Source organism: Suncus etruscus, chromosome X (assembly GCF_024139225.1).
Source record: "Suncus etruscus isolate mSunEtr1 chromosome X, mSunEtr1.pri.cur, whole genome shotgun sequence".
Lineage (NCBI taxonomy): Eukaryota > Metazoa > Chordata > Mammalia > Eulipotyphla > Soricidae > Suncus > Suncus etruscus.
The window spans coordinates 119,784,785-119,809,710 of NC_064868.1; the positions used below are offsets into that span (position 1 = coordinate 119,784,785).

General features: G+C 36.6%; 1 protein-coding gene across 1 annotated transcript in view; it reads left to right on the forward strand.

The window, feature by feature from the left end:
* The window catches only part of KLHL13 (kelch like family member 13), a 141,503-nt gene that overhangs the window by 982 nt on the left and 115,595 nt on the right, over nucleotides 1-24,926 (forward strand). The window lies entirely within an intron of this gene.

A 24,926-nucleotide genomic window follows, 5' to 3' on the forward strand; every position in this document is an offset into this window, starting at 1 on the left:
GCAAAAATAAGCACCATATTTGTGCCAGTGTTGAAATACAAATGTGGGATTTAAATCCTTTTGAAACTGATTTTTCTGTTTCTTAACTTTGATGTTCTTTAAAACATGTATCTTTAAAGAGATGAAAAGAGAGTATATTCTGAAGATGTCATTTTGTTGACAAATGCTTTACTAGGAATATTATATATTAATACCATTAAGGAAACATTACATGTAGAGTCCTGCTTGTTGGAATCGGTGCAATGAATTGTAAGGTAGGGAAGTTGTATTGCACCCTGCTTGTTTGGAAATAGAGAGGCAACAAAATGATAGCAGGAAATTGTGTGGTCTTATCAGTTAGAAAGACAAGAGAAGGGTAGATGTAGGTGACTCTGAATTCAAAATGGTGAATTGAGTGTGCAGTGTTCGATATAAACGGAAATGTCTATCTTACACTTTTCAACAAGAAAATAATAGGAAGGTGAGTTTCTTAAGTCAAGTTCATAACATATATTCTTGAATTTGTTTGCTTCCATTATTATAGCAAGATATTAATACAATAAATATTAAGTGTTTAATATACATATAATTTTAATTCATTTATCCATTTATCTCAGTTTATATTGAAGTATGATCTTCAACAGTATTAATATCTCTATGTGAGGCATACAATGATATTGCACTGCACCTATCACCAAAGTGCCATATTCCTCTATCCTATTGCTTGAGTCATTCTGTATAATCATAAGTTATTTACATATGCTTATATCTTGGTAACAGCAACTCAAATCAAGATATAAAATAATTGTATTCTTCTAAAGTATTTCACCATACCCCTCTCAATCTGTTGCCCCCTTAATTTCTCCTTAAAGGTTCTATTATTCTGACTCTCTTATTTTGGTTTAGCTGAACTTGTTCTTGAACTTTATGTAAATTGAGTCTACACTGTATTATTTTTGTGCATAATTATTTTTCAAAGTGCTATTCATTCAAAATGGTGTTTAAGTAAATATAGCCCCATAGTAAGGTGACATGAATGAGAATACAGAAATAAGTCTACATACATTTTTAATTTATGACAAAGAAACGAAGACCAGAGTATGGAAAAAAGCAAATCTCTTTAACAAGTGGTGCTAACAAAGGTCAAATCCAAGTGGATTAAAGACCTGATATCAGACCTACAATCATGAGGTATATAGAAGAACACTTAGGAAAATAATCCATGACATTGATATTGAAAGCATCTTCAAGGAGGAAACAGCATTTTCCAAATAAGTGGAAGTGGAGATAAACAGATGGGACTATATTAAACTGAGAAGCTTTTGCACCTCAAAGGAAATAGTTATGAAATACAAAGGCCACTCACAGAATGGGAGAAATTATTCACCTAATACCCATCAGAAAAAGGGCTAATATCTAAGATATACCGGGTATTGACAGAACTTGACGAGAAAACAATCTAACGCCATCAAAAATGGGGAGAATAAATGAACAAATACTTTCTCATATAAGAATTACAAATGGCCAAAAGACACATGAAAAAAATGCTCCACATCACTAATCATCAGGGAGATGCAAATCAAAACAACTATGTACCATCTCATGCCTCAGAGACTGGCACACATTAGAAAGGACAAGAACAATCAGTGCTGGCGAGGATGTGGGGAGAAAGGAATTCTCATTCACTGCTGGTGTGAATGCCATCTTGTTCAGCCATTGTGGAAAACAATATGTAGATTCCTCAAAAAAAAAAACTAAAATTGAGTTCTCATATGATCCAGCTGTACCACTCCTGGGAAATATGCCCAGGAGTGGTAAAAACACAATACAAGAATGCCTTCTGCACACCTATATTTATTGCAGCGCTATTTACAATAGCCAAAATCTAGAATCAACCCAGATGCCTGACAACAGATGAGTGACTAAAGAAAATGTGGTACATCCACAAATTGGGATATTATGAAGCCATCAGGAGAGGTGAAGTCATGAAATTTTCCAATACATGGATGGACATGGAATCTATTATGCTGAGTGAAATAAGTCATAGGAAGAGGGATAGACACAGAATAGACTCACTCGCCTATGGGTTTTAAGAAAAATAAAAGAAATTCTTGTAATAATACACAGAGTCAATAAAGATGAGGGCAGGAAGGCCTATCCCACAATGTGAAGCTTACCAGAGAGAGTGGTGAATTTAGTTAGAGAAATAACTACACTGAAAACTACCATGACAATAGTAATGAGTGAATGCCTGTCTTGAATACAGGCAAGTGGTGGAGGAGTTGGGAAATGAGGGACTTTGCTGATGGGAACATTGCACTGTTTTTTTATTGCACTGGGTTTTTTTTATTACTTATATCCAACTACAAATATGCCTGTTATCATGGTGCTTAAATAAAGATATTAAAAAAACAAGTGGTGCTAAGAGTTCTGTGATGGACTTGAACACAAAGATGTGAACAAAATAAAAATTAAATAGTACTTCCCCTGGGTACAAGCTGGTACTAGATATAAAAATACCAAGTAAGAAGGAAAGGTGATAAATACAAAGGATTTAGATCACCAAATGGTGATAGGATAAGTGGTGCACAGAAATAAAATGAGACCATAGCTCATATAATACATAAAAATTAAATACGGATAAATATTTACAAGTAAAACTAAAAATAAAATACTTAGAAGTGAACATAGTTCTCATACACTCACATATATACTTGTTTCCATACACTTATGTCATAGTTCTCATGACACTGGTCCTAGAGATATCTTTGGGTACTCTATTATAATGCCTAGGAAAACAAAGAAAAGTAAAATAGCAGAGACCATCAAACTGAAAAGCTTATGCACAGCAAACTAAACTTTTATCAAAACAAAAAAAAATCCTATATTGAGTGGGAGAAGTTATTTTCTCCTTATATATCTGATAAGTTGTTAACATCTAAGACATATTTAGAACTCATGCAACATAAGCACAACAACAACAGCAACAATAATAATAATAATAATACAGTCAAATGTGAGGCCAGAAAATCCTAATAGATACATGTCCATAGAATTATACATACCTATAAAAAAGGGAGAAATTTCAGAGCACACTCAAGACCCCAAAATAAAACAGAGCAGCAGATCAGTGGATAAAAAATACAACCTCAGGGAGGGGAGGAACAAGCAGCAATTTCTAAGACAGAGATCTTTATTTTGAAAATTGATCTAAAACAATGAAAATCTGTATACCTTATCTCTAAACCTCTATTCTCAAGAAAACAAGAATTAGACTAGGGCTGGATAGATAGAACAGTGAGTAAGGTGCTTGTTTTGCATATATCCAACCAGATTTGATCTCCAGCACAACATAAGGTGCCAGGAGTAATCCCTCAGTGCAGAGTCAGAGAAATCTCTGAGCACAACCATAGTAGTTAGGCCATGCAAGGTACTTAAGGCCAGCCATTACATTGGGTATACATTGTCCATGTGGATATATGGATGATGGATTGTTAATCCCTTTTGAATGGAAAGTATCCTGTAGACAAGTTCTACTATTTTAAGGTGAAAGAAAAGCAGTATGAGTTGGCCTGCCTGCCCAAGATGAAACCAAATCAACCCTTCCCAATTGCATCTGACAGTGTGAGCAATCACCTGGAGTGAGAAAAGAGACTTTTTGTAGAGACTAAGGAAGATAAATTCTATTGGGAATTTTCCATTTGCTACTCCCAATCTCCCAATCTTGTGTGACATTAACCTCACATCCACTGCCAAGTACTAGCAGCTGCAAATTGTCAGATGCAGCAATGTTCTTTAAGGATATAGCTGACAGAGAGTAAATTTGTGACTGTAAATCCCTAGCAGTGGTACAGAGCAACACAAAATCAGCACCAGTCTCTGGGTGGAATTAGTGTGAATCCTAGACTACTACCAAGATATGCACAAAATCAGACCTGTACCTCTGCCTCTTGTAGCACCCCAAATGCAGTGAAGAAGTAGAAGAATTCACCTGTATTTTTTTTATTAATTTTTATTTTTAATTATGAGAACAAAGATGCAAATAAAGAGGACAAGGTAAAGTTACAGTGGAAGGACAATCACCCATAAACAGAATTCTCAATAGTCCCATTGCTGATATCTTAACTTTGAACTTTCAGCCAAAGAACATTAATAAAAATAAAACAGAACCTATGTACAATTACTTTGTCCCACAAGTCCCCAGATAGTAGTACATAATATTTCTTAGCAGCACACAAAGCAATCATATGTAACTCCTTAAACATTGAAGGCAAAGTACTTTTGTACATTTCCATGCACATGCATATTAGTTTAAGTTAACCTTAAAAGTTTAAGTGGGTTGTTTTTCTTAAGGATTAGAGTCAAAGGAGCACAGTAAAAACGGTGTTAGAGTGGCAATTATTGTTTGCATAGGCCCACCAAAATATGAGGGACATGGAAAGGAAAAGCCTTGGCCTAAATACAAGGAGACCCTACCCCTGAAGTTTCCTGGCATAATACCAACTCTAGGCTCCAGGCAAACTAGTTTGTCCAATCCAGGTCATTGTCTGTAGTGCCAATACACTTTATTTTTTCAAACAGTCTCTGTTGTTGGTATCATGTTTCTGTATTAAAGATCCTGAAATCTGCATATCCTATATTGCAGTCAGGATGGTGTAGAGCATCCTCTCATTTCACCTCACAATTAAAGGACAATGCAGAGAACCCTGTCCTGTAAGCAGGTTGTTGTTGTCAAGTCTTCTTAGTGTTAAGGAAAGTCTCTTTTGAGCAGGTCGATGTCAGAACCATGGTAGGGTCTTCCCTGGTAGAGGATTGCTTCCAGGTGTTGTTATATAAAACCTTGGATGTTTCGTAGATAGCTTCCCTGGTTCAGGGGTGAATGGAGGATGCCCATTCATCTGAGGGCTGTGCCAGGTAATTATATCAATGTTCAGGGTGTAAGGTCCCATTGCACTACGTGATTTGTATGTTCCAATCTCTATTAGATAAGAACTTATTTGTATGTATAGTATTTTCCCATTTTAATGTGCCTATGCAAACAAGGAACAATGCCACGTGGCATTATCAGCGCATATGGGGGCCATAAGAACAAGTCCAACAATCCCCATGACGTGGTTCAATCATAAGCATTAAACTGAGGGACTCTTCCACCAAAATTCCTTATTGAACAGCTCACAGAGAAAAGACAAGATAAAAAGTGGGTAGAATCGTCATGGTAAAAGAATATTTAGAAAGAGTTATAGCTATTAAAGACAATACACATAAAATATTTAAAAAACAAATGTGTCCATTTTATGTCTTTTGAAATAGTTGGGGGTTGTTAAATACAATGCACGATTTTGGTCTATGATTAGAATTGTGTAGTACTGAAGTTAAAAAGGATAAATGTGAGGTGCTGATGGTTGGGGGTGAGAGAGTTAAGGAGTAATAATGAGCTTTGTAGGGGTGTGCGAAAGGGCAGAATCTGTTGGGGTAAGAGGTTGGTCTTGGTGCCTAACAAATTAAAAACTGAGGGTAAAGAGGGTTAATTAAGGGGAAGATAACGAATCTGGATTGGGAGATGAGGGAGTAGAAGGGGCTCTGGTGTGGAGGAGGGGAAATATATCAGAGGGGCTGTTATACATTGTATAGATGAATTGTTTATAGATTAGGCTTGGCAGTCAGAGAGCACCACTGTATAGGAATTCACGTCTACATATACATTGATTTAGAGACCTATTTGAATATTATCCTCCAAATCTAGGGAATTCCATTTTTTTCCTAGAAACAGTCGAGAATTAAGAACATTTTTGGGTGTTATTAAAAAGTAAATGTGCCCGCGTGCTTTTGAAAATGAATACTAGTAAGAAGAGAACTCCTGAATGGGGTCCAGTCTGGTGTGGGGGGGATCTCGGTCCCCTGGACTAAGTGGTCAGCCCAGGAGCCTATGGCTAGCTGTCCTGCCCAGAGCCCCCAACATACCAGCTGAAGAGAAACAGAAGAACTGGCATGTGGAGTCTTCTGGGTGCAGCCCCTGCCCCTGTAGTTTGTGGATGCATAGGAGAGGAATTTCTCTCCCTCACCATACCCCCAGGGCCCGATTAACCAGGTGTGGCCCTGAAGACCTGTCTGGCGTGGGGGGGATCATTCCATAAGAAATTTTTTAAATTATTGTATTTCACAATGGGGTCATTAGTCATTGTCTGAGGGTTTACTAAGCTATGTGTTGCTAGTTGAACCTTCTTGTTATTGAGCTTAGTTGGTTTCTATGCCACTTTCTCATCTATATTGGGGTATTCTTATTGGTCTGTTAGTGTGGAATTTGGTGTCATATATGGCATTGCATACCAGGAACTACAGGATCTGTAGAATTGAGCCTATGAGCTTACATGTTGGCTTCATAGGATGAGAGTGTGATTTTTGGGGATTCTGGAATATGGGGAGGGTGAGGGAAGGCTGTCCATTCCAACTCCAAGATGACCCCAGAATTTTCAAACCCAAAACTGGTGTACCTGGAAATTTTGTCAGTGTGATATCTCTACAAAGATTAGTCATGAAGCAGTGAAGTTAGGCTGTTGGCATGGCAGTGGATGTGGGGTCTCTGCAGTTGCTGGGGCTTCAGGAGATCAGGAATTTTGCCCACATTCCTATTGATTGTCCTCTAGGGTTTTCAGCCAAAGACTGGTATACCTGAGAATTTTCTCAGCTTGGTTTTCATCTCTTCCAGGATTAGTTGTAGGGGCAATGAGTTTACATGGCAGCAACTATTGGATGTGGGTCAAGAGCTGCTTTTTGAAAGAATGAACAAGATTGAAAAACCTTTTTCAGACTCAAAGAAAAAGAAAAAAGGAAGTTCAGAGCCAGGAAAATACCTCAATAGGCTCGAGAACGTACTTTGTATAAGGCCTATGTTTGAGGCCTGAGCCCTTAAAGTTCCAGAGATCAATCTTTGAGTACCAAGTACAAAGACAGAACAATTGGATATACTTAACCCTTCAAAAATATATGGAGAGAGTTTTAATAAACTGGATCAGAAAAAGGGATAAATTAAAACAGAAGCCACAGAAATATAAATCATCATCAAAATTATTTTTAATAACTTTATGCCACTTATATTGGAGAACCTATAAGAAACATATAAATTTTTAGATTTATACAACCAACAACAATGAATCAGGAGGAACTGAAATACTAGAAAGACCAGCTATTAGTATCAAAATAAAAGAGTAATTAAGAGGTCATATAGAACCTCAGGAAAAACACTTGTCTTTGTATGTGGCTGACCAGGGTTTGATCCCCGAAATCTCATATGGTTTTACAAATATCTCCAGGAGTGATTCCAGAATGCAGAGACCAGAGTAACCTCTGAACATCACAGGCTATGGTCCCCAAACAAAGTAAATAATAATAAAAAGTTTTGTTCTTCAAAAAATACCTATTTTTTATTTAAAAAAGCCCATGTTCAGACAGGACAACTAATGAGTTTCTCCACCTCTTTAATGAGGACCTAATATTTTTCTGTTTGCACATTTTAAGGAAGGGTAGAGATATAAAAAAGGAGTAACACATTCAGAGAGAAAAGGAGGCTTCTCAGAGAGTGCTCAAGTATACATTCCAGCATCTCAAGAGGGGAAATACAGGCGACATATGAATGTGGGTAACATCTGCGTGTGCCACATGGCAACACACATGTACATCAAGAGAACCTACTTTGTATCCTTTACAAGTTTTTCTAAAAATTAAAACAGGAATTCTTCCAAATATTTTCTACGAAGCTAATACTATCCTGGTACTAGAAGCAAACAGAGTCCATTACTAAAATATAAATTTACAAACATTCCTGTTGAACACTGATGTAAAATCCTTAGCACAATTTTAGCTAACTAAAATAAAATGATTTTTTACCCAAAATTTACCTAGTGAATCACTATCAAAATTCCCATGACCTTATAAACGACATATCACAAATATTACTAAATTTTTCATGCAAACAAAACTCTGAATAGTCAAGGTAATTCTGAGACTAAATGGTGGGAAGCATTGCATTCCTGTCTTTAAAAGACTATATTGAAAAGCTGTAACAATAAAATCTATGCAGTACTAGAATAAAGGAATATTATTAGGATGATGGACTAGAACCGAGAGCTCAAAAGCAAATTGTCAGGTGTATGGACTTATATTTTACTAAAAGACAAGGAACTAGATGCATTAAACGAAGTAAGAAAATTTTTTTAACATATGGTTTTATTAATGTAATGATCCTCTTATTTAATACAAAATAACGAATGAGAAGGTGGGCCAAACTCATAAGCTTTTCTTAGTTTTGTGCTCTGGAATGGCCCATGACAGTGCTCAAGGTCTGGTGCCAGGGATTTGGTCCAGGGTCAACGACCTACAATGCAGTCCACCTTGTTCCCTGGAGTCTTTCCAAATCCCCCAGAATGTTAAATAAATTAATTTAAGAATATTATTAAAGACGTTGGTGTTTGAACCAAATTTATAAAGTACTTTAAGGAAAATATTGACAGCATGCTCCATGCTATTAACTTAGAGGTGCCTTCAGTTATTTGAGTCCATTGGAAAAGAAACAAAAACAGATGCTGGAAAGATGACTCAAAAAATTAGGTAACAAGGGGCCAGAGAGATAGCACAGCAGTAAGGCGTTTGCTTTAGACGCAGAAGGATGGTGGTTTGAATTCCGGCATCCCATATGGTCCGCCGTGCCTACCAGGAGCGATTTCTGAGCATGGAGCCAGGAGTAAACCCTGACCGAAAAACCAAAAACCAAAAAAAAAAAAAGTCTAGATAACATGATTTTAATTTGGGAGCCCAAAATTTGATTCTTAGCACCACATGGTTCCCAAATATGGCTCCAGAAGTAGCTCCCAAACACTGTAATTTGTGATCTGAATACCAGAAAAAGAAAACTAAAAAGAAATAATGAAACTTTATCAAACTAAAAAGTTTCTTCCCTGGGGCCAGTGTCAATAGAGTTGTTAGAGTGTTTTCCTTGCATGTAACCCCATCCCATCTAGTCCCCCAAATCCTCCAGATATATCCCTGAGTGCAGAGACTGGAGTACACACAGAACACAACCAGGTGTGGCCCAAAAACTAAACTAAAGAAATGGAAAGTTATTGCACAGCCAAAGAATGGCTAAAATGCAAAGCCACCCTACTTCAAAAGAGAAAATATTCACAAGCCAAACAGAAATTGCTCCTGGCTTGGGGGACCATATGGGACTCCAGGGGATCGAACCACGGTCTGTCCTAGGCTAGCGCGCGCAAGGCAGACGCCCTACTGCTTGCATCACCGCTCCAGCCCGTTTTAAATCTTTAATGCATTTTTAAATCTTGCCCAATCATTTTTGTCCTCCTATATTAAGATTTGTAGTTTTAGCTTTCACATTATCAGTGATTATTATATAAAATTTATATTATATATTATTATAATTATTCTTGAGGACTAAAGATAGCACAGTCATGAATGAGCTTGCTTGCACGGATTACACCCAAATTAGGTTCATGGTGCCGCATTTAGTCCCCAAGTGCCACCAAGGAGTGACAAACCTCAAACATATAGCTATGGGTAGCCCCCAAGAACTGCCTAGTATGATTCTGTGAATCACTTCCCCCACCAAAGAGTATTCTTGATAAGAAACCAAAGAATCTAAAATATTTTAAGAATATAAATTTTGGCTTAGATTTAATGTAGAATCTGGATAACAAAACCTTTTTAGTTTTTTTTTATTTTAACTTTCATTTATTTTGTTTTTTAATTTTCTTAAAATAATATTTTTATTTAAACACCATGATTACAAGCATGATTGTAGTTGAGTTCCAGTCAGAAACAGAATACCCCCCTTCACCAGTGCAACCTTCTCATCACAAAAATTTATAAAAAAATTCTCTTTGGTGTTTTCATTTAATACCTTTGTAAGATGGTAAGGTAACGCAGTCACAATCTGAGATAAAATTGATGAACCATATGTAACTGTACTCCTACCTTATAATATTGTGGCTTTTGATTTCTTTTTATATTTCCTATTATTAATAAGGTGTCTTTGAAAGAAACAGATATTGGTATTTCTTGGGCCAGGGAGATAGCTCAAAGTTCTGGAGACCATATTTTGCATGCAGGAGCCATGGGTTCCAACCAAAGGATGATTCTTTTAGCACTGTTAGGTATGGTTACCAGCACCAGTAGGACATGGCCAAAAATGGAGGGAAAAAGAGGAAGCAACAGATACCTATAAAACAAGAACGGATTTAGAGCCTAGAAAAAAATATAGGAAGCTGTCAAATTTATTCTATGATACTGCATAATTCAGGTATTACCAGCTGAGAAAAAGATTGTTTGCTTGCATAAATAAGCTATAGATCATTTTGATTTTGAGTAAAATATAAATTAAATATATTCAGGAATATAGGAAAACAACATTTTGTATCTAAGAAGTTCATCCCAGAATGTGAATTGTTTAATCCTATGAAAGCAATTTATGTAATGCCTTCTGTCAAGAGATTATGAGAGGAAAAATGGTAAAGGCTAAAGATGTTTGACAAGAGGCCATCTAAAGAATAAAAATATATCAGTCTTGGGGCCTTGTGCATGAAAAGCATATGCTCCAGTCCTTTGAGCTACCTCCAGAACCTCTAGTCCTACATATTTTAAATCTTCAGGATAATCTTGTTTTTATTTTAGAAATGTTTTACCTTGAAATCAGTCACTCAGCACATTCTACCCTAGATGAAGTTTCATTGCCATGTTTTATGAAGGGTAGCAAGAAGTAAATCACATGTGGTTTGCTGCACTCCAAACAGAGTCTTGGTTTAAGTTCCTCATGCACAACTTACTTACATACAGTGATGTCTGGGAGGGAAAATTGTAATAAGAGTTACCCATTTGGTCTTGTGATGACATTTTTATGGAGTTCTTAGCTCTAATAACCACTTCTGAAATTATGTATGTTATGAAGGTTTCTGTTTTTTAAAATTATCTTGGATAAATAAAACACAGAATAAACTATTTTCTGGTGTTATAACACAGGGAGAGAGTGCCAAACACCGTATAATTGGATTTTCATCCATTTAACAACTGTTATGCACCACTCACTTACTGTGCAAGGTTATAGAGATACAGCGGTGAATGTTAATACATGATTCTCTGCCCCCAGCTAAGTGGTTATTGTAGCAGTCAAAAGAAGATGTGAAAAAAGACTGAATATAGCCGATGGCAGTAGGAATGGAGAGGAGATGGTGCTATGAATTTATTTAGTTGTGTAAATCTGACAGTATTTGGCATTCAACTGAATTCTTTACTCCTTAATCAAAGTGTTTTTATTTAGAAAAGAAAGCATAATAGGGCCTGGGAATGGAGCCTTGCATGTGCTAGGCCCTGTGTTCAATACCCAGCACCATACATATACATGAAAAAATATTGCTAATCTGATACTGTCACCCACAATACCCTCTCTTTTCTCTGCTTCTTGACTGTATTCCTGTTCTTCAAGATCCATACAATTTTATATCAGTTATATAAAACTTTCCTTAATAAATAATCAGGTAATCATTCCTATCTCTTTGTTTCTCTTTAAACACTCAATGAATTTATTCATATTCAGTTCGGCATAGAAGTAATTAAAGAATGTCTTTAGTTACAACTTCATTAAGAAGCTCTTTCAGAGTGACAAGCCAGAACTAATATAAATTTATAATCCCACTATGTTCCTAACACAGGATTTTGTGCATTATAAGCATACATAGAACGTTTATAAACTTTGTAACATGTATCAATCTGTGGCTAATGATCTTATTTGGCTAGGTGGCTTAGGATGGTATTATTTACCAAAGATGACTTTCACAAAAGCAGTCGAATAGCTAGTGACAGTCATTACAATTATGAAATTAAATTTATCATATGAGAATAAGCTCATAAGTTTTTATATAATCAATTATTAATTGTGTATGATGTCAATGGGACACAGGGCTTCTGTAAAACCTAATGATTAGAAATTCCTAATATTTAAATTTAAAATTATGGAATTAATATGTTTAATGTTTATGCATAAGAATATAGTTTATGATAAATATATCTTTGATTAAATTCGGGGCTGGACAAATATCAAAGATAAATCCTTTTGCCACTTTTTCATAATTTATATAAATATAAATGGAGATTATTTTTTTTTTTTGGTTTTTGGGTCACACCCGGCAGTGCTCTGGGGTTATTCCTGGCTCCAGGCTCAGAAATTGCTCCTGGCAGGCACGGGGGACCATACGGGGGACCATACGGGACGCCGGGATTCGAACCGATGACCTCCGGCATGAAAGGCAAACGCTTTACCTCCATGCTATCTCTCCGGCCCCGGAGATTATTTTTTAAGACTTTGTGAGGGGTCAGTTATTTCTTTGTTAAATAAAGTAAGTGAGATAATAGTTATAATAAGCTCAAAATTAGGATTATAATGTTACTATAATAACTATAGTATAAGAATTATAAGAGTATAATACAAACTTTTAGAGACAGTTACATTTTTGGGGGGTGTCACACGCAGCAGCACTCGGGTTACTCCTGGCTCCATGCTCAGAAATCGCTCCTGGCAGGCTCTGGGGACCATATGGGATGCCGTGATTCGAGCCACAGTCCCTCTGCATGCCAGGCAAAAGCCTTACCTCCATGCTATGTCTCCGGCCCCTAGAGACTGTTACATTTTATACAATGGGGCTTCATTTGAGTTCAGAAATTCATCTTTTGATTTCTAGTTATTATTGTCATAAATATAGTGCTGTAGGGTTATGTGTGGTTTATTAGCATATTCGTTTTTCTCACTAAAAAGTTACATATTTTTATGCAAAAACACAAATTTGTTGATAATGTTAAGTATTTAATTTTTCTAGAGGAATTTTCCAGGGCAAATGATTTTTTGTTTGTTTCTGCGGAGAGGAATCCTGCAGTCTTCTATTCCAGTCCAGATACCTACATTTTGAATATTACTGTTTATAATTCTGTACATGGTGTACACATTCTTTCTAGGAAATCGCATCTATAGCCATTCCCACCTCTAAACGCTAAGTACAAATATTTTTCTTGAGTGTCACGATAAAATATATTTGTTTCCGCTCTCTACGAGTTTGTTTGGACTCTAAGTAATGTGTATTTATTAGAGATCACGTAAAAAGAGAAAATACAAATTGTATGTTTGTACAGGGATATTAATCCCCAAGGGTCAGAGCAGATAATACAGGACTTAAAGGACTTGCCTTGCAAGCAGCAGATCCTTGTTTGAATCCTAGTTCTACATATAGTCTCCCAACCACTGCCAGGAGTAACTCCTTGATGCATAGAGCCAAGAATACCCACTGAGTAATGTGGGTTATTGCCTAAACCCCATGGCCACCTTCCCCACACAGAAAATAAACATCAAAGTATTTTTACTAATCCCTTAACCTATGTCCGTTCTTGGTATATTTTCAGATGTAACTGAGATTGAAATGATTGGACATGATCTGGCTAAGGTGAAACAGTTAAGAACAGAGGCTTTGAGATTTGCCGGATAAATAGGTTCAGATCAAGCGGTACTAAAATTTCTCAAGTTCTCAACTGTTTGTCTCTTTATTTTATCTCTAAAGTAAAATGCTGATCATTGTCTGAAGTTAAAGTAAGTTGTCTGTGACTGGAGAGATAGTACAGCTGATAAGGCACTTTCATTGCAATCTGCCGACCCAGATCTGATACCTGGTATCACATATGGTCCTCTACGTACCACCAACAGTAATTCCTGAGTGCAGAGCCAAGAGTAAATTCTAAGTTTACCAAAAATTTAATAAAATAAAATGGAAGATGGTGGGGAGTTCTGTTACATGATAAATGATTATAGAATGAAAACAATGTTCTGTTATATTGTAAAACCTATTTTTATTTTCTTTGTTACTTCATTAATATTTTCACATGTTAATAAAAAGTTGGACTAGAGAGATAAAAGTGATAGCACTTGTCTTGCGCATGACCTACTTAGGTGCACTCCACAGCAACCTATCTGGTCCCCTGAGCCTGCCAGGAGCGATCCTTGAGCACAAAGACAGGAGTAAATCCTGAGTTCTGCTAGGAGTAACTTCAAAACCAAAAAGAAAGTTGGAATAGATATAATAGCTGTAAAGTTTAAATAATTCCACTTAATGTCTTCTTAAATTTAAATATTTAATTTAATAAACTATTGACATGTTATTATAGTGTCTTCCATGTCTTTCATCTTTGTTTTGGTGTTTAATTTTTCTTCAGTTTAATTACTTTGTTTTTTACTTGCTCTTTACCTCTTTACTCCTTCCAATGTACATTTTGGTAGTTATTCTTTGTTTCCTTGCAATTGATCTGTATATTTTATAGTTTTCCTCAGTTGCTCTTGTGATCTCTGTTTGGCTTTATTTTCCTGCTTTCTTGAGGCCAAGTTTTCTCATTCTCTTGAATGTGCCAAAAGCTTGCAACATTGTCTCTGGCTCCTATATGAAACCATTTGCAGAGTTCTGCTTTTCCTCTATGTCATTAAGATGACAAATTGCCTTTTCCTTGTTTTTAAATACATTTTCCTTCGTCCTTGGCTATTTGTTTTTCTGTTTGTTTATTCTCAAAGGAAAAGAGATGCCTGAAATGGCCTTTGTACTGACGGTTTCCTTTATCTGAAAGATTCTTCCCTATGGTCTTCCTGTGGCTGAATCTTCCTGAAATTGCCATCTGTTTGCTGTCACTCCAGCTTCGCTTAATTCTCTGCATAAGACTAACAACTATCACTTTCTTCTTTATTTATGATCTGTTTTCCTTACTAAAATAGAACTTTTCAGAGAGCTAAATCTTTTTTATTTTGTTGATCCCTCCCGTCTTAGCCCCTAAAATCCTTTCTGGTACATACTGTTACTGCCTCTTTCTCAGTGTACTTGGATACTAGTCTAACACATTTTTTTGATTTTCGTCATGAGCCCTTAACAAGATAAAGAAACGATTTAATAAATAAGTGGGAGGGGAGAAGCAAATATTTCTTTCTTACAGAACAATTTCATATTTTATTTTCATGGGCTTTGTGCATATGTTATACTCCCCTGCTCCAAAGAGAGAGAACTTTATCTGCCTTTATGAATATTATCTTCATGTTACGCTATAAATGGGAAAAATTTTCAGTCACAGTGAATAAAAATGGAAAATACTACCTATGGTCACAGTCATCCTAATATGTTGGTCCTCAGGCCACTTATTGTACAGAATCTTTTTTAAAAAATGAGGAAATTGTTTGAAGATATGATCAAAGCACACAGGCACATTACCCTGGGTTATTCAAAATGACCCAAAATAATCACAGGTGTCTTTATAGACTTGTTTTTATTGTTTGGTGCGGTCATATCCTGGGTGTACTGTCTCTGTGCTGAGTAGTTACTCCTGGTTTTGGCCAGAAAAGCATATGTGATGCCAGGAACTAGAGTGTTTGCCACATGCATGGCAAAAGCCTTGGACTCTGCAACTCTCTCTACAACTACCACAAGGATCCTTAAAAAATACATAGGATCCAGAGTGATAGGGCATTTGCCTTCCATGGAATACTGACCCAGATCCGATCCCCAGTATCCCATATGGTCCCCTGAGCATCACTGGGAGTGATTCCTCAGTGCAGATCTAGGAGTAACCTCTGAGCACCACAGGGTGTGGCCCCCAAACAACTAAGAAGATACATAAAATTTTCAAGTCACAGAAAGTCAAGTGAAGATGGAAGGAGATATTAAAATGTCCTTGATGTTCTCTAAAGGTAGAATGATGTTCTTTAACGATGTAGGACAGTGCCAGGAGTCACAGAAGTTGGAACTGATAAGAAACATACTGTTCCTTAAAATCTTGCCAAAACCTTGATTTAATGCTCTGACCCCCCCAGAATTATAAAATTGCTTTATTGCTGGCACTATAATTGTAAAATTTTGCCACAGTAACAATAGGACATGAATACACTATGCTCCCAGAGTTTGGCACACAGACTTCCTAATATATTCAAGAAGATGTCATTTCTGGCTTGTTTGGAACAATGAGATGTCTCAGCTGTGTTCGTGTTTGGAAGGGGATTCCCAGAGAAATATCATTTTGGTATCCTGTGGTGCAACTAATTTCTCTTATTCTTTATTTACTATTTAGCAGGAAAATGGTGTTGTAGAGTCGATTGTCACAAGTTTTTCAACTCTTAAAATGGGACATTGATGTATTTCTCTTAATATTTTTGAGGGGAGGCACACCCAGTGATGCTCAGGGGTTATTCCTGTCTATGTGCTCAGAAATCGCTCCTGGCTTGGGGGACCATACCAGCTTGAGCCACCGCTCCGGCTCCTTCTCTTACTATCTTTCTGTAATGATTTGTAATTTATTCTAAATGCAAAATACATGGAGAATGGGGAAAATATAGTACCACTGCTCTGAAAGCACTGTCAGTATTTTGAAACTCATAAAAACAAGTGTCTAGAAACATTCTCCAGTATTGTGAAAACATTATGGTCAGACCAGTTGCAGCTCACTCCTGAGCACCTGTTTTACATGTGGCTTTAATCTCACTTATGACAACATAATATATCCAGTTGCTCCAGTCATAAAGTTGGGCAATATTCTAGACTCTTTTTTTCATGCCCCACTTTCAATCAGTTACTAACTCCCTTTCCGCCTTCTTATTTCTTTAATATGGTCCCCAACCTTTTTACCACAACTCCTAATAATTAGTTGCTGGGATAGTTATGATTATGCCCCTAATTTATTTCTCCCTTGTCCTCCAGTTTTAGCCTTCTTCTGTTTCCTCCACTGCTTTGGTCCATACTTCCTCTTGCAGTTATAATAATAATAACAATAACATTTTCATAGAATGTCCCATTTTCATTTCTTCAGTGGCTCTTCTTTCCTGTCTCCTCTCTACTTTACCAGCTTTAACTCCTGATTAGAGAACATGGAAAAGCCTCCCCCACATCCAAAAGTTACATATTATGTCCTATTTCCATCCCTCTGTCTGATTTGACTTTTCTCTGATTCATGGTCTTAAAATATCTTGTGTTTATCTCTCAAGAGAGCAGCACAGGTAGGAGAGGCTATGTGGAACCTTCACTGACATGTATTCCCTACCTCCAAGTAGAATTAGGTGTTTATTTCTTACAGCCCTCATAACATTGGGTCTTATTTTTGTGCTGGTGTTTAAATCTCAATAGTAGCAGACTCATTACTAACAATCAAATAACCCTTACTTTGTGCCAAGTTCAAACACTTGATGCATACACATACGTGAGCAAATCCACATATGCACACATACCTATCTTGTTTGCAGAAGAACTCCATGAAGTGAGTTCTATCATCATTCTACAAATATTGAGGGATTAAGTTGTTCAAATGTATGCAAGTAATAAACCTGGATTAAAAGTCTATAATCTGTACACTTAATCATTTGTTTGCCTGACTTCTTTTCTTATTTGTGAACTTCTCAACAACTTGGGGTTTTCACTATGTCACCTGTCTTATGTCTCATTCCTTGAAAGCATTTCCATGAACTGCTGCCTTAATCACTGACATAGTAAATTATGGAAGGGAGTTAATGGTTAAACAAAGCTAGCACTTATCTTTGAGAGATGACAGCAAGTAATTAAAAAGTAATGACTCTAAACTTTGTCCATCATTTCTTAGCTATCCCCATGAAGTTAACCCTAAGGGCAAGCCAAATCTTCTGTTTTTGATGTGCATACATTAATATTGATGGGTTAAGTGCAATAAAAGAACTTGGAGGCTGAACATTTATAAAAGCTACCATTTTATTTGAAAATTTTTACTTACAATCTTTGAAGATATTTTTTCTTCTTTTTCTATTTCCTACTAAATTTGGCTGCATAAGGAATGTTAAAAGATTGTTTAATTATGTGGCAACTTACCATAATAAACCAAATCATATTGTCCCCCTTCAACCTGCATCCAGTGGGGGTTGGTCTTAGAAGATGAGAATAACAAACACACAAGTACTGCTAAAGCATAAGGGTTGTCTGGAAAGTCATGAATGCCAATCACTGGCTAGCCATTTGTCATGCAATACATAACCCCAAGATTGGTTTTCAACATGTGCATTATTGGTTAAGTTGACAGTGTCATGGAGGACAGTTTGTAAACATATCAAAATTCAATGGATATGTTAAGAGCTGGAATATTTTATATTGTCTAGCAGCGAGTATCCTTACAATATAAAGTCATGATGATTTCTTATTGTATGTTTGCCTATGTTGCATGTTCCATTTAAAAGCTCCTAAATTTGGGCCGAAGAGATAGCACAGCAGTAAGGCGTTTGCCTTGCAAGCAGCCGGTCTAGGACAGATGGTGGTTTGAATTCCAGCTTCCCATATGGTCTCCCGTGCCTGCCAGGAGCGATTTCTGAGCACAGAATCAGGAGGACCCCTGAACATCACTGGGTGTGACCCAGAAACCAATAAAAAAGATTCTAAATTGTCTTATTCTCTCCTTTCCTTTCTCTTTTCCATTTTATTTGCTATCCCTTGAGTGCAATTTGCTTGTCCATTAAGACCTAAAATATTTTGTTCAGGAGACCATCCTGACCTTGGGATTTTTATGGGGGATGATTTTTCACAGAATAATATTTCCAAAGTCCAGTTGGATGGTACTGTATTTGGTGAGCTATGAGACAAGTTTTATGAAACTATGAATTTAAAACCTTAATTAATGTTGATGCTTTTATCAAATAATCAAAACTCCACCTTCTCCTTAGTCTTACTGGTTATCCGTGCTCTATGCTATTTGACTTCCTATTTCACTACATTTTTCAGATGATTAGATAGATAGATAGATAGATAGATAGATAGATAGATAGATGATAGATAGATGATAGATAGATTTAGATAGATAGATTTCAGTTTAAGGGCCACACTTGCCCATATTCAGCACTTCTCAGCTCTGTACTTCAGAAATATGAGTTGTCGGGATCTAACTGGAATTAGGCACATACAAGGCAAGACATTTAACCTCTATTCTGTCTCTCTAGCCTCACACCACACTTCTCTTTCTATACTTGTTTTATTTCAATTTGAAATGAACAGAGAAATATTGCCTTTACTTTTCTGTGGAAATTCTACTCTTTCATCAGATTACAGTTTTTTACCTGTCTTTGAAGGTTGGCATCTTACAATAAAATCTGTGGCTCCCAGTCAGCCCTAATCCATATCTCCTAGGTGTAATCCAGGCTCTAATCTACACTTGAGGAAAATGTCATGTGTTCTCCTCCCTATCCAAAGATCACCTTACCCACAAAGGCATTCTCTAAGATGTGAATGTTTTCCTGTCTTGGCCTACACAGATGATTATCAAGAGCTCAAAAGAAATATGTTAGTGGTTTTAGCATTTATTTTTCTGAGTAACAAAATAATATAAGAAGTTTATGAATTTGAATGAAACTTGAAAAACATTCTTTTCTCTCTGAGTTTCCCAAAGCAGTGGTAATAATCCACATGGCTTTCAGGAGAGATTAGCTATTTGTGCTCCAGCCCTTACTGCATGCCTCTCCATATTACGTTGACCTTTTGACTAGGAGACATAAGGTGTAAATGCATTAAATGTTAGCTTTTGATCCCACTGTCCTACCCATTACCTCGTGTAATATATTTACTTGGCTGCTCTTTCTTTTTTTTTCTTTTTTACTTCCAAGCATTTATTGACTGCATGTGAAGAGAAAAATGCATAAGATATAATTCTTTTTTAATATAATATTCATTTTAATCATAGTGGCTTACATATCATTGACGATAATATTTTAGGTACATATTAACATAAAAACGGGTTTTCCCATCACCGAATTGTCCTCCCTCCACCTCTGCTCCCGTCCTATCTACCATATCCTCCTCCCTCACCCCCTGGGCTGCTAGTATAAGTGGTCCTTTCTGTGCCTAGCTTACTACTTAGAGGTCCTACACCTGTTTGGTCTTGGTACCTCTCTTATTTCCCGCTCTAATTGGGAGGCGGGACTAGATAGTTTAAGTTATGTGGTTTTGTTTGAAGAAGAGAAAGGTACTAAACTGGGGAAAAATCAAATACGCCAAAAATGGGCGGAGTCCTTCTGGAGGCTCTCATCCTAGGTTTGAGAGACAAAGAGGAAAAGCAGAGTGAAACACCACAACACTATAAAAAGAAGTGTCAATAAAATATCCAGTAAGCACTCCAGCAATAAAGATAAGCACCACATAAAGGCCATGGTCTTGAGATAAAAACATGGTAGAGTACATAAAGGAAGAAAAGAAAAGAAAAACAAATATAAATGGAGACAACAACTTCAGTAACCACACCAAAACAAAGAAATCGACAAAAACTAGATAAATAACTAAAAAAGAAAATTGTTTTGTGCTTTTTTGCCTTTTTTTCTTTTTTCTTCCCTCCTGCACAGACACAATAACTAATGGGGTCATTTGAAAAGGAATTTCCTCGGCCTAAGAGATACAGGGTTTCTCCGCCCTTGAAGTATATTGTTATGGGATTAACTATAGACTCCTGTCAGGTTCTTTTACTCTCCTCTTGGTGCTTTTGTGGTGTATGGAAGACTTCTGCTCCGTCCTGGGTGATTGGCTGCTCTTTTTATTCAAAAGATACAATGCAATGCCGAGTTTGGCCTTTAAAATGCTCTCTTTCTTTCCTATTTCCATCTCTGCTAACTGAACACAATTTATTTGATATACAACCTGTTTCCTTCCTTCCTTCCTCCTTCCTTCCTCCTTCCTTCCTTCCTTCCTTCCTTCCTTCCTTCCTCCTTCCTTCCTCCTTCCTTCCTTCCTTCCTTCCTTCCTTCCTTCCTTCCTTCCTTCCTTCCTTCCTTCCTTCCTTCCTTCCTTCCTTCCTTCCTTCCTTCCTTCCTTTCTTTCTTTCTTTCTTTCTTTCTTTCTTTCTTTCTTTCTTTCTTTCTTTCTTTCTTTCTTTCTTTCTTTCTTTCTTTCTTTCTTTCTTTCTTTCTTTCTTTCTTTCTTTCTCTCTTTCTTTCTCTCTTTCTCTCTTTCTTCCACCCTTCCTTGCTTCCTTTTATTCCTACCTTCCATCCTTTTGTCCTTCCTCCAATCCATTTTTCCTTCCTTCCTTCCTTCCTTTCTTTATTCCTTCCCCCCTTCGTTTTCTTTTTCAGAATTGCTTTCATTCTCCTATCTCAAAATTGTGTTAATATGTTAAAATTATTTTGTTCTCCTGGAAGTAAGCCCTGAATCAATTCAAATTATTTTTTCAACTTTAAAACAAAATTAAGACTGTTTGTTTTCCTATGAATATTTGTGACCCCACAAATAACTAGCTACATTAGAGATTAAAAAAAGATATTAGAGAGAGGGTTCAACCATTTTAAGTGTAAACAGAAGACATGTGAAGGTAAATGAAGGTCTCCCTGTTCAAAAAAACAAAGAAAGAGCAGGATTGTAAGCGTAGGTTTTCTAAGATATTGTAGAGTTTTTTTTTTACAATAAGCCGAAATTTCACATCTCTAAAGCAAAATGAAAAGTTTTGATGCTAAAATGGATCATATTTTACTATTGCATAATACATATGCTAAATTTATTTAGTTAAATTTTATATATTATTTTATGTGTAAAATGCATGTTGTCTTCATTAAATCATCAAAAATTTGTTTTCTATGATTAGATAGAAAATAAGTATTAAGACAATAATTGTGGTCAGACAATAGTACAGTGTGTAGGGTATTTTCCTTACATGTGACCAAGCCAGGTTCAATCTCCAACATTACATATGGTCCCCCAAGGACTTTCGGAATATCTGAATACAGAGCTAGGAGTAAGACCTGAGCACTGCCAGGTGTAGCCCAAAAACAAAACAAAGAATTATAAGTAAATTTTAAAAAAATAAAAATTTGACCCAGTATCTATTCTTCTAGTTGCTACAAGAGTAATTCTAGTGTAGTATATGATTTGGCCTTCAATGTGTGATTAATGGGGCATTGACATTTATATATAGTACTTGCTGTTAATATTACTGATTCAATTATTTCTCACTGTCCTGCATAAGTTGTTTTGTTTCCTCTAAAAAGATTACTTAAAAGCAATTGATATTTTCTGGTTATATATGCTTTCTTTCTGACTATCTATAGCCTGTATAGTAGTTTATTCTTGCTGTAACAAATAATGACAAAGTCAGTGCTTAAGAACAACCAGGTTTGGAGGTTAGAGAGATAGTACAGGAGGTAAAGCACTTGCCTTGCATGCAGCCAACATCAGTTTGATAGTCAGAATCACATACAATCTCTGAGTTACTCCTCAACACAGAACCAGGAATAGCCTTTAAGCACCACCAGATATGGTCCGACTTCCTGCCCCCATAAATGCCTGCATTTAGGTTAAGCTACTGTCCTTTCTGAAGACTATAGGGAAGAATTGTTTCCTTGCCTTCTCTAGATTGCTTTGCTCAAGGCTCTCTTGCTCCATCTTCAAAGCCAGAAAATAAAGGCTCGAGTCCCTAAATGTCATCACTTAGAACTCTTTATCTCTTTCCATTTTAAAGAAATTTTTGATTTAGTTGAGTCCACGTGAATAATCCAGAAAAATCTTCCTATCTTCACTAAAATGTATCTGCAGTCTCTTATCATATAAGGTAATTTTCACGAGTTCCAAGAATTAGAAAACAGAAAACTTTGGCACTCATTCACCACACCTGTTATCTAACCCTGTTTAGACGACACTGGACTGGACACTGTATGTTTTGTTCTTTGGGGTTTTAAAATAAATATTTAGATATTTATAAAATAACAGAGTTATTTGGACAGGAGAGATAGTACAGAGGTGAGATCAGTTGCCTTGTACTTCCTGCTGGCTCAATACATGGCACCCTATATGGTCCCCCAAAGCTCTGACAGGAGTGATCCTTGAGTGCAGAGCCATGAATAAGACAATCACACTGCTGGGTGTTGCCAGAGTTGAAAAGAAAAATATTTTTTTAATCTTTACCTTTCTGGATCTGAGAAATAATACAGGTGTTAGTGCATTTGCCTTGTATGACACTGACACAAATTTGATTCTCAAAACCTCATCACCACTACAGTCAGTAGTCTATGATCACCAGTGGTTGTATGTGGCTCGATTCATCTCCAGATTAATAAAACAAATTATTTACTATAAATTTCTATTATAGTTCACCTTATGTCCTTTCCTTCACTAAACATAGTTTTTATGCAATTTAGATTATATACGTATGTATATGAAAATCACAGAAATCATAGAAAATACAGGAAAGATAACACATTATTCAGTCTTATCCTATGTAAACAAGTTATTGTATTAGTATATTTCCTTCCAAGTTTTTTCTTTGTATATATTTTGCATAGTATGTAATTTATGTATGTTTCATATTCTAATTTTTTATATGGAATTTGGGGGGGGCCACACCTGTTGACGCTCAGGGGCTACTCCTGGCTATGCGCTCAGAAATCACTCCTGCTAGGGGGTGGGACTGAACCGAGTCTGTCCTGGATCTGCTGCATGTAAGGCAAATGCCTCACTGCTGTGCTCAGGGCCCAATTATATGGAATTTTATTAATACCTTTTATTATACTATATTTAAAATTTATCTTAACGAACTAATGGCCAAAAACCTTTCTCTCATAAAATTAACCCATAAAATTAGTAGAAAAGTGAGAAAATACGTAAAAAAAATTTTTCTGGGTGGATCACACCTGGTGATGCTCAGGGATTACTTCTGGCTCTAAGCTCAGAAATTACTCCTAAGAAGCTCGGGGGGCCATATGGGATGCTGCGATCGAACCCAGGTTGGCCACAAGCAAGGCAAATGCCTTACCCACTGTACAATCTCTTTGACCCCAAGAATAAGGTTTTTTTAAGTGCATGATATTATCATTCAATTTAACCACTCTAATTTAAATTTAGGAATATATCAGTCAGTCATTTTTCCATTTCATTTTTTTAGAAAGAGAAAGTACACTCGACATAGCTATGTATTTTTTAATCATGCAATGTCAACATTTCAACCTTATCACATATATTATTACTACTTACATTATTACTTACATATTTTAAGGGATAAATTGCCAAATTACTATGTGGTTATTATTATCTTAACTCAATCCCTATATAGAATCATATTTCTCACCCCCATTGCCCTGGTTTCCTTCATTCTCTTCCCTTTGCCCCCTCCCTGACTGCCTATGTGACAGATATTTTTCTTCTCTGTCTCTCTCTGTCTTGTACTCATATAGGCACTGAAGCTTGCAATATTGTTACTTAAGGGGAATCTTGAATATCACTTTATCTTTTTTTTTTTTTTTTTTGGTTTTTGGGTCACACCCGGCGGTGCTCAGGGGTTACTCCTGGCTGTCTGCTCAGAAATAGCTCCTGGCAGGCACGGGTTATGGGACACCGGGATTTGAACCAACCACCTTAGGTTCTGGATTGGCTGCTTGCAAGGCAAGCACCGCTGTGCTATCTCTCCAGGCCCAAATATCACTTTATCTTCTTTCAGCATCCAGTTCCTGTCCAGAGATCAGTTCCAACTATCATTGTCATAGTGGTTCCTTCTTTGTCCTAACTGCACTGTTCCACTACTTGTGGTGAGCTTCCTACCATGAACTGGTCCACCTGGCTCTCATCTCTATTGTCTCTGTATAGTATTACCATACTTTTTACAGATTCCATAAATGAGTGCATCCATTCTATGTCTATCCACCTCCTTCTGGTGCATTTTGCTCAGCATATCCATTTCTGTATAAACAAATTTATGACCACTTTTCCTAACAGCTGCATAGTATCCACTCATCTGTTCTCTGGCACTAGCGTTGTTTCCCAATTCTGGCTATTGTGAATAGTGCTGCAATGAACATAGGAATGCATTATGTTCTGGGCTTCTAGGGCAACCCAACCTTTTCTTAATTTTAATGTCCTTGACAATTTTGAAGATCACAGATAAGCTATTTTGCAGAATAT